Raw genomic sequence first — 14491 nt, 5'->3', positions numbered from 1 at the left:
AAGGGTTGCTATGGGTTTTACCCCATCAGTCTTAGATACCAAATTTATTTCCTGATTCTCACTGGGGTTTAAAATAGAACTTGAAAATCGCAGCCTCTTCACAAAAGGTTCTTAACCACAGCAAGATTATAACGGTTATTTCAAACCTGATTTTAGTGGCAGAATCTTTTTCTCCTTCAAATACAATAGAAAAGCAATCAGATAAAAGCTCACCTGCTAATGCGGTGAGGGCTGCACAACTCTATGAATATATTAAAAGCTATTGAATTATATCCTTCGGGTGAGCTGTTTGGTATGTGAATTATAGCTCAACAAAGCTGTTAAAAAAAAAAAAAGCACATGTGCAGGGAACGACGCAGGAGCCAGAGCCCTGGGGTCTCTTGCTTCCCAGCTGCCCTCCCCCAACTCACCCACCTCCACACCCAGGGCCCTACAAGGGGGTTTGAGAACCACTTCTTTAAAAGAGCTGTCAGACTTTCTACCACAAGAGAACAGTGGCTAAAAGACTGACGAAAATACACTTGCACCTCACAGCTGAGCCTGTATGTCCAGCGTCCGGCAACTCTGTTAACAAATGGATCCCAATTTATACCTTCACATGAGCACTGCTTCTGTCCCTTTAGTCACCACTCCTATCCAGGGGCCAGTACTTCATGTCCCAAGGTGATCTATCCTCCTGGGGACACTCACCTCCCTGCCCTGGTGGGGACTCACCAGCCTCACAAGCTCTCTGGCGTTTCTGGCTAAAACAACACACAACCCTGGTTGATCCCACCCAGGATTTAATATATTTAGGACCCCAAATAAATGTTTTCTGTTTCCAAAACTCAAACTCCCCATGGCCTCCCCCTGGGGGTGTTTGCAAGGACACCCACAGACCCTGAAAGCAGCCCACCAGAATCTACCCTTGGTGAGAGGCCAAGGCCAGGACTTCTGCACTGAACCCCCAAGGTGGCTGAGGTCACAATGAGAGACAGGATGTGGGCCCATCTGACTGTGGCCCTGTAGTTGTTCCCTCCTGAGGCAACAAAGAAGGTGAAGCCTTCATGTGGACAAACCCCAATCCCAGATATAAAGCATCAAGCCTGGGTGGCTCTGGGCCGCTGATCCAGGCTGGCGAGTTCCTTGCCTGGGGTGTCTGGGAGGCGGCCGAGTCTATTCGCTCGTACCCTCGACCTTGGGGGTGTCCTCGGCAATGCTCATCTGATGGTTCGACGCAACCGTCCCCCTCCCCGCCCAAAGGAAAACAGCCTAAGTCAAATCCAAGTCACAGTCTCTCTACCCCTCACCCTGGACAGGTTCTGCTGCCTGGCCAAGCTCCCCAGGGATGAGCATGGAAGGCACCGACATTCAGCTACGAACACTGGCCAGTATTTCCAAAATATACCCCACCCGGGTGGAATGTCAGCGTTCCCTGGAGCAGCCTCCCCTGGGCAGCTTCCAACCTTTGCTCCACTCCTCCAGGAACCAGGAACTTCTAACTGCTCAAACCCATCCATTCCCTTAGGATTCCCGTGATGTGCCCTGAGGACAGGCTTGGTAATTCCTAACATGCAAGCAGAAAATTGAAACTCAAGGGCACAAGGTTATTAAGTGGTGATGACAAGATACGAAATGAGATCTGTGCCTCTAAAGCTCGTTCTTATGCCTTACAGTGTCATCCCCACATGTCCACATACTTGATTCTAGTTGCAACCCGTGTATCTACGCAGAACAAGTTAACTCTTGGCCTGTGCCAGCTTCTTAGCTACCTGAGGACGGCTGGCTGCTTCTGGCTCACTAGCCTGTGCATTTCAGAACCCTGTCACTAACTCAGTAGTTCCCGATTGGATTTATTCTACTTTACAATGACCCTCTTATAAGGGGATCCTTTTAATTTGGGGAAGGTGAGTGGGGTGTGTGGAAGGAGATTAGATCACAGAACGTGGAGAAGGTTCAGAGCAATGTCCCCCTTTCGGTGTCCCTGTTCCCCCAACAATAAATATCCTGGGGCTTTCCTTCATGCCTTCCTGTGCCTTCTGTTATGCTACCACCTTCTTTTGAGGCTAATACCACCTTTGGAAGGGCTCCATTTCCTTTACACGAACATCTTCAAGTGTTCCTGCCCAGCAGATGGCCTTTGGGGCCTTTCAGAGTTCTGTTAGGAGGGTTCTGCTTTTCTTGCTGCCTGAAGATGCTTCTCTGTGGGACCACATCAGCAGCACGTGCAGAGAAAGGGCACACGGCGCTCTGGAGGCAGACAGAGCTGGGTCAGAACCTCGAGCTTGGCGACCATGGGCCAAGTTACTTAATCTCTCTGAGACTCAGTTTCCTCATCTGTAAATTGGGACTAATTACCCGGGGATGTTGTGAGGCTAAGTACAATACCCAGCGTATGGTAGACGCTCAAAAGAAAATGGTTGTCAGGAACTTCCCTGGTGGTCCAGTGGTAGAGAATCCTCGTTGCAATGCAGGGGATGCGGGTTCGATCCCTGGTTGGGGAACTAGGATCTCACATGCCGCAGGGCAACTAAGCCTGCGTGCCGCAGCTACTGAGCTCACGCACCTCAACGAGAGAGCCCTCGTGCCGCCAACTACAGAGCGCACGCGCTCTGGAGCCTGCGGCCATGACTAGAGAGAGAAAAACCTGCACGCCACAGCTAGAGAGAAACCTGAGCAGACTGCGCACCGTAACAAAAAGATCACTCTTGCCTCAACAAAGATCCCGTGTGCCACAACTAAGACCCAACGCAGCCAAAAAACATAAGGAAAATAAATAAATAAAATAAATAAATATTAACAGAAAATGGTGGGCTTCCCTGGTGGCGCAGTGGTTAAGAATCCGCCTGCCAATGCAGGGGACATGGATTCGAGCCCTGGTCCGGGAAGATCCCACATGCCGTGGAGCAACTAAGCCCATGCGCCACAACTACTGAGCCTGCGAGCAACAACTCCTGAAGCCCGCGTGCCAGAGCTACTGAAGCCTGTGCGCCTAGAGCCCGTGCTCTGCAACAAGAGAAGCCACCGCAATGAGAAGCCTGCGCACCGCAACGAAGAGTAGCCCCCGCTCACCACAACTAGAGAAAGCCCGCGTGCAGCAACGAAGACCAATGCAGCCATAAATAAATAAATAAAATAAATAAATTTTTAAAAAGAAAGAAAATGGTAATGAAAATGGCTTCATTACCTACTCATCTTCTGTCAGTTCACTCTGCTGCTTCCTCCCTCCTCCTGGGAAAGAGGAAGAGTTTCTTAACCTGTTTGCTGGTTCCTCCAGCTATGTGAGTGCTAAAATGGTCACCTGTTCTCATCCCCACCCGTCCCTCTGTCGCTCTGGCTCAGATGCCACCTTCCGCCTTGCACTGTGGGCCTGGGATGCAGCCTTGCTGCCCGGGGGAAACCACCCATCACTGATTTCTGAGCCTGGTGGTGTCTCTTGCTTTAGAAGCTCGGGAACCAGACTTGCCTCTTGGTTGCCCTGCATTTGGCTGTGGGTGGTGAGAACTTTCTTCTGGTGCTGGGCGGGGTCTGACCTTTAAGCACTTCCTGCCTCCAGGCTCTCGAGAGATTTTCCACCACACTTACCGACAGATGAGGCCACTAGAACTGCCTCTTTGCACGAGGGTGAGTCACAGCCTGGTTCAGAGTCGTCTTCAGGTGGGCATCAGGTGGAAACAACTGCTTTTGCTAAGTTAAATCTCAGGCTTATAGACAGGTTTGATTTGTTGCGGTGACGGCCCCCAGTCTGTTCATGCCTTTCTGTATCCACGGCCTCCCAAACCGACTCTAAGCTTGGACAAGGTATATGCTTTGGCCAATGGGACGATAGCAAATAAGCTGCAAACAGAGGCATGAAAAGTACTTATGCATTAGGGCTTGTCCTCCTTGGCTGCTTTTAGAACACCAAGACCACCGTGTGAAGACGCCCAGGCGAGCTGCTGGACGATGAGAGACCACATGGGGCCAAGGCAAGCAGTCCCGGCTGAGGCTCTCTTCAAACCACCAGCCTGCCAATCACCACACATGTGAGCAAGGCCATCCGAGACCATCCAGCCCAGCCATACCACCCGTAGATGGAGATCGGGAGAGTCAGCCCAGACTAAAAGGACTGCACGGCCAACCCCCAGATCACAGCAAATATGTAAAGGTTGCTGTTTTAAGCCACTAAGTTTGGGGAGCTTGAGACCTGTAAAGCAAAAGCTAACTGATCCAATAAGAGAAAATACCCTGGGTTTTTTTTTTTTTAAAACTTTGGATTTATTTATTTATTTTTGGCTGCGTTGGGTCTTCGTTTCTGTGCGAGGGCTTTCTCTAGTTGCGGCGAGCGGGGGCCACTCGTCATCGCGGTGCGCAGGCCTCTCACTGTCGCGGCCTCTCTTGTTGCGGAGCACAGGCTCCAGACGCACAGGCTCAGTAGTTGTGGCTCACGGGCCCAGTTGCTCCGCAGCATGTGGGATCCTCCCAGACCAGGGCTCGAACCCATGTCCCCTGCATTGGCAGGCAGATTCCCAACCACTGTGCCAGCAGGGAAGCCCCTACCCTGGGTTTTTACCAGGAAATTCTAAGCCAGGGTCTAGATCCCTATATCCTCATCTTTTTTTTTGCAGGCACCACATACCAAAGCTCCATCTCATCTACATTCTTCAATATGCTGAGGGCTTTTGGGGAAAGGAGCTATATTTAGTTCCAGATTTAAAACACCGAGGATACGTTGGGTTAACCAGATGGCTGGGATCATATGACTGCCGTACTGCTTTTAGTTTTGGGCTATTGACATCTCCACGTTATCTGTGGCTTTTCATTTGATGACACAGGCCTCCATCTAGGGACACCCACCGTTTCCCCTTGATATGTTCTGGGTTTCTGTGCCCCTACCTTCTGACTCTCCCTTGGCAGACTGCAAATGGCAAATAATGGTCAGAATCTCATTACTGCCACTGTGCTAGGACCAGCCTGGTGGCACAAAGCCTAGGGGCCGGGGGGAGGGGGAAGGGGGCAGCACATTAACACCGAACCTGGGATAAACATATACATGCCTTCTCCTGGAGCTAATTTTCCTAGAATACTTGGAAAGGAAGGTCATGTTCTGTTCTTTTTTTTTTTTTTTTTTAATGGCTAAAGAATAACGATATAACTACATGGCTTTGAAGTTTGCATTTGCAGCTGGAGCTAGGACCCCAACGTGAGAACCCGATGTATGGCTCCGCCCTGGGGTGTTTCTTCACTTCCTCAGTGGAGGAGATCTTGGGAGCCCTGATATAGCGGAAAACATGAGGCTTCAGAGACCGGCATATCGGTGTCAATTCCCTGCTCTGCCGCTATTTTCTTCTGTGTCCTCCTGACAACTTCACTTTGCTGAGTTTCAGGATCCTGATCTTTAAATAAGATTAGGGATAAGCACATAAAAGAGCAGGAGTAGGACTTCCCTGGTGGCATAGTGGTTAAGAATCCGCCTGCCAATGCAGGAGACACGGGTGTGAGCCCCGGTCTGGGAAGATCCCACATGCTGCAGAGCAACTAAGCCTGTGCACCACAACTACTGAGCCTGAGCTCTAGAGCCCGCGAGCCACAACTACTGAGGCTGCGTGCCACAACTACTGAAGCCCGCGTGCCTAGAGCCCGTGCTCCGCAACAAGAGAAGCCACCTCTATGAGAAGCCCGCGCAGCGCAACGAAGAGTAGCCCCCGCTCGCTGCAACTAGAGAAAGCCCGCGCGCAGCAACGAAGACCCAATGCAGCCAAAAATAAATAAATAAACAAATAAATAAATTTATTAAAAAAATAAAATAAAATAAAGAGCAGGAGTAAACATAATACGCAGAGCACCTGGCACAGAGCAGGGAGGTGCTGTGTGCGACCCCCAGCTCTGGAGGAGCCACACAGACCTCTGCCCACCAACTAAACACAAAGAGTCGCCCTTTCCTGGAGCTGCTGCTTCTGCCCCATGCTGTGGCTCCCCTTCCAAACCCTGGCCACGGGCCACTGCCTTATTCACGAGCCCAGCCCCACCCGTCAGGGCGGGCGGCCACGTTTGCAGCCCGTTCCTGGCCCGCCCCACCATGCCAGCCTTCCTTGGGGCTGACTCAGCTGTGGTGTCCCACCCTGCCACAGGTTTTCCAGCCTGGAACATCTGTCTCAGCTTCTGTTGGGCCCTATCCTAAGAAGACAGGATTACCAGCCAACGGGCTCTCTCCGTCTCTCTGGCCCAAGCTCCAGCCCCATTCTCCAGAGACCCTTTCTCCTTTTCCATCCCTAGCAAGGAGGCTCTCAGCCACTCAAGAAATCAAGCATTCCTTGGGTCTCCTTCTGGTCATATGCCTGCATATTCCCTCCACAGGAGTTCGGAGCACGCACGCCCCTGGGATCTACTGCAGCTCCTCCAGATAACCCAGAGAACTTGTCCAAGTCATGCCAAGAGACAGCCAGGACTGGGCCCACAGCAGAAACCCCACAGCCTGCTCACAGCCCAGAAAGCAAAGTCCACAGGAAGAGTCACTGCCACATCAGCCGGGTGAGATGCTGCGGGATTGCGACCTACTTCAGTACAGCTCCCACCTCCCCTAGCCGTCAAACATCTCTCAAGTCCCATCACCTTCCATGGAAGATGCTCTTGACTCAATATGACATCATGACCAAATCCAATCCCTGTAAATACTTCAGTGGAAACCACTGTTTCATGTTGCAGGATGAACATATTAACAGTTACCAATCATCAAATGTCTACTGGGCCCAGCCTTAGTCCCCACTGCTGAACCCACATGGTAAAAATATCTTAAATCCAGAAATAGAATTATTACTCTGAATCCCTGAGGAAGCAGCGAGAAAGAAAACAAACAAATAAGCAAACAGAAAATTCAGTTAACTTAATTCAACTTTACAACAGATTTGAATAGTGAAAGAAAATATTTTAGAATGTAATTCTGAAAAAAAGCACTAGTAAACAGGCAGTTCCCATTACTGTATTATGGTAAATACCATTTCTGAATTAAGAGAAAAAAGGAATATATCAAAGGCATTTTTACAAGCTACCATTCTACCACCAGAGATTTCCAAAGCCCAAGCCCTGGCCTGATTTTCACCTTGTAAAAGCTGGAAATGCCACGTCTGGTGACTCCGGTCTCAGAGTCCCCTTCAAAGTGTACAGAATTTAGGGTTTTAAACGTGACCATGACCGTTTGAAAGAAAAATGTGCTTTCAATTATCTCATATGTGTAGTTAAAATACCATTACCAGGAATAGAAAGACGGTATTAAAAAAAATGCTTTAGATGTATTCTATACTTTGATATATATTTTTTCGGTCCTAATCATTTTGGCCTAAGTAAATACAGCATTATAATTAACAAAAAACCCTCAAGTCTATAATTGTGAACTAAATATGAACCAAGCAAAGGTAAAAGCTGCATCTTCGTAGTCCTCCCCCTCCAAGGTCACCTCAAAGTGGAGTTTAATTGCAAAATCAAAGACGCCTGGCTAAGAATAAACCAACCTTAAAGTCTGATGAGTGAGAGCCTGATAGATTCCAGAACCTCCTGGAAAGCACCAAGGGGGCTGTGAGCTCCCAGCAGTCATTCACATTCCAGCTATTCAAACTCCAGCTAACCTGCAGGTTGGGTTCTAAAGGCCGAAACCGATTCATTCATCCAGTCAATCAGTTGATTCAAAACAACATATTTCCCCAAAGCCAATATGTGTCGAGCACCATCCAAAGTGCTGAGGACACAGGATACAGGACACAGTTTCTGCCATCTTGAAGCTCACAGCTGAAATGTACTTATGAGAGAAAGGATATGAGATCTAGGAATTGCTTTAAAATATTCTGGAAGGGGGAGCGGCGGGGGAAGGTCAAGGAGGAATTAGTGAAACAAGACTGGCAAACTGTTGACAAGTGCTGAAGCTGGGTGATGAATCCTAAGGGCACATCGTATGATCCTCTGTGCTTCTGTGTATGTTTGAGGTTAAAAAAAAATTTTTTTTTAAGTGTTAAAAAAAAAAAAAAAAAAAAGGAAGCTCACAGTCTGGTCAGTGGAGCAATGAGTAAATAGAACATTTGGCCTGTGAAACCAGTACCATGATGGGGAAGCAGAGCGGGGGAGGGGAGGGGACCCACCTAGGCCCAGAGCGGGTGGTACCGTTTCCTGTGGAGAAAGCTGGGCCCGAGCTGAGCTCAATCTTCAAGAGCAGATTGGAGCTGACGGGTTCACAACTGCATTTTAGGAAAACATGTGCGTTTTAGGAACGAACCAAAGCAACAGCACTAAGTAAGACTGTCCTGACTCTAGGAGGGTTTGCATCTCTGTGAGTGAGAGGAGCCAGAGCAGGGAGGTGGACTGGTCCAGGCATCACCCCACAGCTGCACCTGCAGTGAGTCTGCTGCACCCGGGGACAGCCCGCTGCCCAGGGGCCCCACCAGGGCTGGGCCAGGGGGCCCTCACCTCATCTGGGTCTGCTCCGCCACGGGGAGTTTGCCTGTGGTCTGGCGCCGACAGGTAGTGGCTACAAGGGCCTCACTCCCCCCACCCAGGCCAGCCTATCAGTGGACCCCAAGGAATCCCACCACCACGGGACTGGACTGCTCGCCCACTGATGCCCACTCCCTTCCTGGAGTCCCCTCAGGGCCCAAAGCCGCTGACCTCCAGTTTGGAGCAAGAGGAGGGGTCTGATCTCAGGAGCCAGGCCACCAAGCAGTGCCAGCTTGAGGAACAGGCCTACTTCGTGGGCTGACCCTCATTTTCTAGGGCTGGGATTCCCTATCTCTTCCCAGCACCAGCCTCCTCTGGGAATACAGGACAGGAGGAGGCCCTGAGGCCTCCCTGCCCCTCTCAGCAGGGGTGACACGTTAAAGGATGCTTGAGAGCCACGCAACGTGCCTCCCCTGGAACATTCTGCGCTGTGCCTCACACCAACCCTCCCGGACGCCGCTCTCACCCACATTACTCTCCTCCTGAAGGACAGCCTGTCTTCTACCTTGGGCTGGGGAGGGGTGATGTAACCCAAGACAGCGTCATGCCCAGATGCGACACGGAGTGGCAACACAGGGTCACCTTGGCTACAGGGTCACCAGTCGGGGGCAGGGAGCAATCAACGCTGCAGATCACGCCCGAAGCTGGCCCTGGATAAGGGCAGCATCAGGCCCAGAGCTCTCTGGCCCTGCTTTCCGGGCTCAGTGACCTGGCCACACCCCACAAGTCCCACTGCAGGCCCCAGTCCTCCTTCTCACGACGTAGAGTTAAGTATGTGGGCTCCGGGGTCAGTTGGCCAGGTCTAGAGCCCTTCTCTAACACTTCCTGAGCCACAGCTGCCCCACCTATGAAATGGGAACAATCCATCTCATAGGGTGCGTAAGGCTCACGGGGTTAATCCTTGTAAGGGACACAGCCCGGTTCCGGGCTCCTAACAAGCTCTCAGTAAGTGTCAGCAGTGACTTCTCTTATGGCTTTAACACCCACCACCCACATGTGGGGTCTTCACCCTGCTGCCACCTTGTCTCTGTGCCCACCCTAGAGATAAATGCCCGCACTGCGGCAAACAGACCAAGTCAGTTTGAAGAGGTTGTAAACACCACCTGGTTCAAGTCCCCTGTTTGACTGGAAGACAGGCCCAGGGCAGGTCACGACCAGCACAAGGCTCCAGGCTGCTCAGGGAGCCCGGCCCTCCTGGCACGCACCCCTGCTTCACAACCAGAGAGTGGCCGCCAGCACTCTGCCTTGGTCACGTTCTTCCTCTTCACTGCAGAGGGCACATATGTGGCAGACACTCCTAACTGTCGTCCAGTGTCTATTCTCACCTTCTTACTAGCAGAATGCTCTAGGTTTTAGCTGGACACGTGGCCACCCAGCTAGAGATAGCTATTTCCCAGACTCCCTTGCAATTAGCTGTCATCATGTGACCAGGTTCTGGCCAATGAGTTGTGATTGGAGGTAATATGTGCAATGCTGGGTCAGAAGGAGGCTGCCTACGCTACCTGACTCTGCCCTTCCTCCTTCCCCCCCTCCCACCCTGGCATGGTGGTGAGCCAGCTTTCTCGATGCCCAGGGAGACAACATCCTTGTAGATGACAGAGAAGAGCCCTGGGTGACCCCGTGGGTCATCCATCTCCTTAACTGCCTACCAGCTCAAACTATTTTGGGAGAGAAAAATCAATCTCACAATCTTTTAAAGTCATCGTTATTTCTGTAATAACCTATATGGGAAAAGAATGTGAAAAAGAATGGATACATGTAGATGTATAACTGAACCACCTTGCTGTACACCCAAGACAAACACAACATTGTAAATCAACTATACTCCAATATAAAATAAAAATTGAATTTAAAAAGAAAAAAAAAGTCGTTGTCATTTCTGTTAAAGCAGCCAGAGCAACCCCCTAACTAGAACTCACCACTAGCTCTAAAGAACATGGGTCCTCTCCATGGGGGCTCCCTCTGCGGGGTGTGATGAATAAGCACATACACATTCATGACGAACTGCATTAGGCTCACCACTGCCCAGGCTGAACATCACTCTGAGATGTGATCTAAATGAGACATGGCTGGGGTAACCTTTGTTCTTTTTGAGTTACATTTTTTGTTTTATCTCAAACAATTCATGTATCTATGAAGATGGCTTGGCTGCAGGTAATAGAAAACCCTGCTAACGCAAAGGGACCCATCAACATTCTCACGTGAGTCACAGTGCTAGGAACTGTTGCAGCAGGGTTGCTTAATTCAGCAACTCAAAGGCATCATCAGGAAGTCAGGATCTTTCCATCTCTGGGCTCTCTGCCATCCTCTGTGTTTGTCGTGTCCCTAGGATGGCTCCACTCAAGGATCACAGATGGTGAGCACTTTCCAGGCATCACCCTTGGCAATATGCAGAGGCAGAAGGGATGATCCTGCACATTTCTACTGGACGCCAGGACGCCTTTCCCAGAAACCCTCCGGCGGACTTCCCCAGACGTCCAACAGCCAGAACTGTGTCACATGCCCATGCCCCAGACTGACCACCAGCACCAGGAATGGACCGCCGAGACTGGGTGAAACCAATCAGGATTCACCTCCTGGCGGAGGCCCACGCAGGGAGGGAGATGGTGAACAGCATCAGAGTTCTGTTAGGACTGAGGGAGGCAGGGGATGTCTGTAACAACCCACAGCTGGAGAAGATTTGACAACCCACATAATTACTCTAAAAAATTATTCTCAAACCCAGTCATCTGATGACAGTACCAGCCCTTTTCAGATCTAGCAACCAAAGCACATGTCGTTATAATTACACGTTTAACGAGCATCAGTTTGCTTGGGTACAACCAGCAGAGCAGTATCCCTCAGACTACTGACTACATGTTCTACTGACAAGACTTTTTTTCCATATTTCACATGTGCTGAAATATGCAGCATGAAGTATTTAACTAGCGTTTCTTTCCAAAAAGGATTTTGAGGCAGATAATCTGCAGACTTAGTATTTTAAAATCCCTGAAATGGTAAAGTGTTTTTTTGCCCTGCATTTGTGAGCTACACATGCCCACCACTCTTCCCTTTGAGGTTTTTTCCAGCTCGACAAAGGATAAACTTGTCAGGGCTACTGATCGTTTCTCAGGACCAGAAGAGACTGAAATAAATAATTCAGCAAGCCAGGATCTTCACTTTTATGTACTCTTCAGTGATTTTTTTTTTCCTGACATTTGGGGAGAAGTCTGGGTGCCAGCCAACTTGGCTGCTTTGCTCTTTCTTAAGTTTTAGAAGCAACACATCTGAAACTGGCATTCTTATTTTAGAATGTCAAGAGCAATGATAAGTACCTCAACAAAAAAGGGAGAACACGCAGTTGGCATGCCTTACTCACCACAAAGCCACTTACAAAAATACAGCTGATTCTTTTTATTTTGCAAGCAAACTGTGTCAATTAAAAGTTTCTTAAAATGTCAAGGAAAGCACAAAAGGAAAGCACAAAAGGCAGGGCTGTAAAACTGGAACTATAAGTGATGTACAATTGAAGATTTCAGTGATGAAGTCAAAATTTTAAAGGAAAAAAAAAAAACAAAAAAGCTCACACTGTCCTGAGAATCTCAGCTGTCCAAAGTGAACCAGGCACGCCTGAAAGTGCAGGTTGCCAAGGCCACTTATGCTTTCTGAAAGCTGCATTTTTTCTATGTTAACAGTACTACGTGGAAATAGAATTTTGCTCTGGGTGGATACATGAATGGAGCGCTCATCCATGCAACAGATCAAGGCTTTTCTCCCAGGGAGGCCTTTTTCAGGCTGGGAGCACACTCACCTACAGAGCTTTGACAAAACCTGTGCTCACTGCTGGCCCATCCCGTGACTCGGTCATGACGAGGCGTGGGGCCCCAGGTCCCCTGTGTGTCGACATCACTGCCAGCGCTGGTGGGCAGGAACTCCATGCCTCTAAAAAAACTTTTAGAAAACTGCTGGGTGAGTCAGTGGGAGGCTGGTAGCATCAATGTCAATACAGAATGAGCCCTCCTGCCCAAGGAGGTGGTCAAATGGGCAGTTACCTGCTGGAGGTGCCGTGGAGGGGCTGCCATGGGTGACCTGTAGGAGCATCCATGTGCTGAGATCCAAGGATTCTCTGATTCAGATGTTTTGAGAAACTCTCAAAACTGGTGTTTTTTGTTTTTGTTTTTTTGGTTTCTTTGCATGTATAAAGAGACAGGTAGAGCAAAAGCAGAGCTAAGAACACGGTCACAAAGAATCACAGACATTTATCTTGGAAGGAATCTGAACTGCTATTTAGTCCCAGCTCCCTTCCCATAAAGTAGGGAATAACACTGTAATAAGCTCCATTTAGATTGATTCAGCTTAAAGTTGTAATGAAATACAAGCCTCAAGGTCAATGGTACTCATATATATAATGGTGAAAAGCTAAAAACTTTTCCTCTAAGATCAGAAACAAGATGAGGATGTCCACTCTCGCCACTTTTATTCGACACAGTACTAGAAGTCCTAGCCAGAGCAATTAGGCAAGAAAAAGAATTAAAAGGCATCCAAATCAGAATGGAAGAAGTAAAACTGTCTCTATTTTCAGATGATGTAATATTACATACAAAAAACCCTAAAGACTCCACCAAAAAACCTGGAACTAATAAACAATTTCAGTAAAGGTACAGGCTACAAAATCAATATGCAAAAATCAGTTGCCTTTCTATACACTAAAAATGAACTACCAGAAAAAGAAATTAGGAAAATAATCCCATTTACAATTGCATCAAAAAGAATAAAATACCAGGAATAAATTTAGCTAAGGAGGTGAAAGATCTGTACACTGAAAACTATAAGACATTGATGAAAGAAACGGAAGGGAAAATAAATGGAAAGATATTCCATGTTCATGGATTAGAAAAACTTAAAATGTCCATCCTAACCAATGCAATCTACACATTCTATCAAAATTCCAATGGCATTTTTCACAGAAATAGAAAAACAACCCTAAAATTTGTAAGGAACCACAAAAGACCCCAATTAGCCAAAGCAATCTTGAGAAAGAACAAAGCTGGAGGCATCACACTTCCTGATTTCAAACTGTATTATAAAACTATAGTAATCAAAACAGTATACTACTGGCATAAAAACAGATACATAGATCAATAGAACAGACAGCCCAGAAATAAACCCACGCATATATGATTAATTAATTTACAACAAAGGAGCCAAGAATATACAATGGGTAAAGGATAGCCTCTTCGATAAATGGTATTGGAAAACTGTACAGCCACATGCAAAAGAATGAAACTGAATCCCTATCTCATACCATACACAAAAATTGACTCAAAATGGATCAGACTTGAACATAAGACCTGAAACCATAAAGCTCCCAGAAGAAAACATAGAGGGTAAACTCCTTTGGCTCCTATGGACACCATAAGCAAAGGTAACAAAAGCAAAAGTAAACAAGTGGGACTATATCAAACTAAAAAGCTGCTGTACAGCAAAGGAAATCATCAACAAAATGAAAAGGCAACCTATGTGATGAGTTAAAATATTTGCAAATCACATATCAAATAAGGGATTAATATCTAAACTATATATAAAGAACTCATACAACTCAGCTGCAAAAAAAAAAAATCTGATTTAAAAAAGGGAGAGGAACTGAATAGACATTTTTCCAAAGAAGACGTCAGGTACCTGAAAAGATGTTCAATACCACCAATCATCAGGGAAATGCAAATCAAAACCATAATGAGATATCACCTCACACCTATTAGAATGGCTATTATCAAAAACGCAAGAGATGACAAGTGTTGGCGAGGGTGTGGAGAAAAGGGAACCCATACGCACTACTGGTGGGAATGTAAATTGGTGCAGCCACTACAGAAAATAGCATGGAGGATCTGCAAAAAATTAAAAATAGAACTACTATATGATCCAGTAATTCCACTTCTGGGTGTATGTTTGAAGGAAACAAAATCACTACCTCAAAGAGATATCTGCATCCCATGTTCACTGTGGCATTACTTATAATAACCAAGATATATATCTATATCTACATCTACATACATATATTACATTTTCTTTATCC

At 47.7% G+C, this 14491-nt stretch overlaps 1 protein-coding gene across 11 annotated transcripts in view; it reads right to left on the bottom strand.

Moving 5' to 3' along the window:
* PXYLP1 (2-phosphoxylose phosphatase 1) overlaps positions 1–14491 on the bottom strand; it is a 69943-nt gene that overhangs the window by 33145 nt on the left and 22307 nt on the right. For 3 of the 11 annotated variants that reach the window (XM_036850982.1, XM_036850979.1, XM_036850987.1), the window contains exons 4-5: positions 3167–3210; positions 2056–2229 (exon numbers count right to left, since the gene is read on the bottom strand). The exons of 4 other annotated variants lie outside the window; for them this stretch is intronic. The gene's annotated coding sequence lies outside the window, so the exon portion shown is untranslated. Of the gene's footprint in view, positions 1–2055; positions 2230–3166; positions 3211–3564; positions 3721–14491 lie in introns of those variants that run through there. 4 more of the 11 variants (XM_036850988.1, XM_036850989.1, XM_036850986.1 and 1 more) reach the window with 4 other exon arrangements.

Source organism: Balaenoptera musculus, chromosome 4 (genome assembly GCF_009873245.2).
Source record: "Balaenoptera musculus isolate JJ_BM4_2016_0621 chromosome 4, mBalMus1.pri.v3, whole genome shotgun sequence".
In the NCBI taxonomy this organism is placed as follows: domain Eukaryota; kingdom Metazoa; phylum Chordata; class Mammalia; order Artiodactyla; family Balaenopteridae; genus Balaenoptera; species Balaenoptera musculus.
Note: the sequence above shows the minus strand (reverse complement) of the source record. Positions and strands in the feature narration are given on the sequence as shown.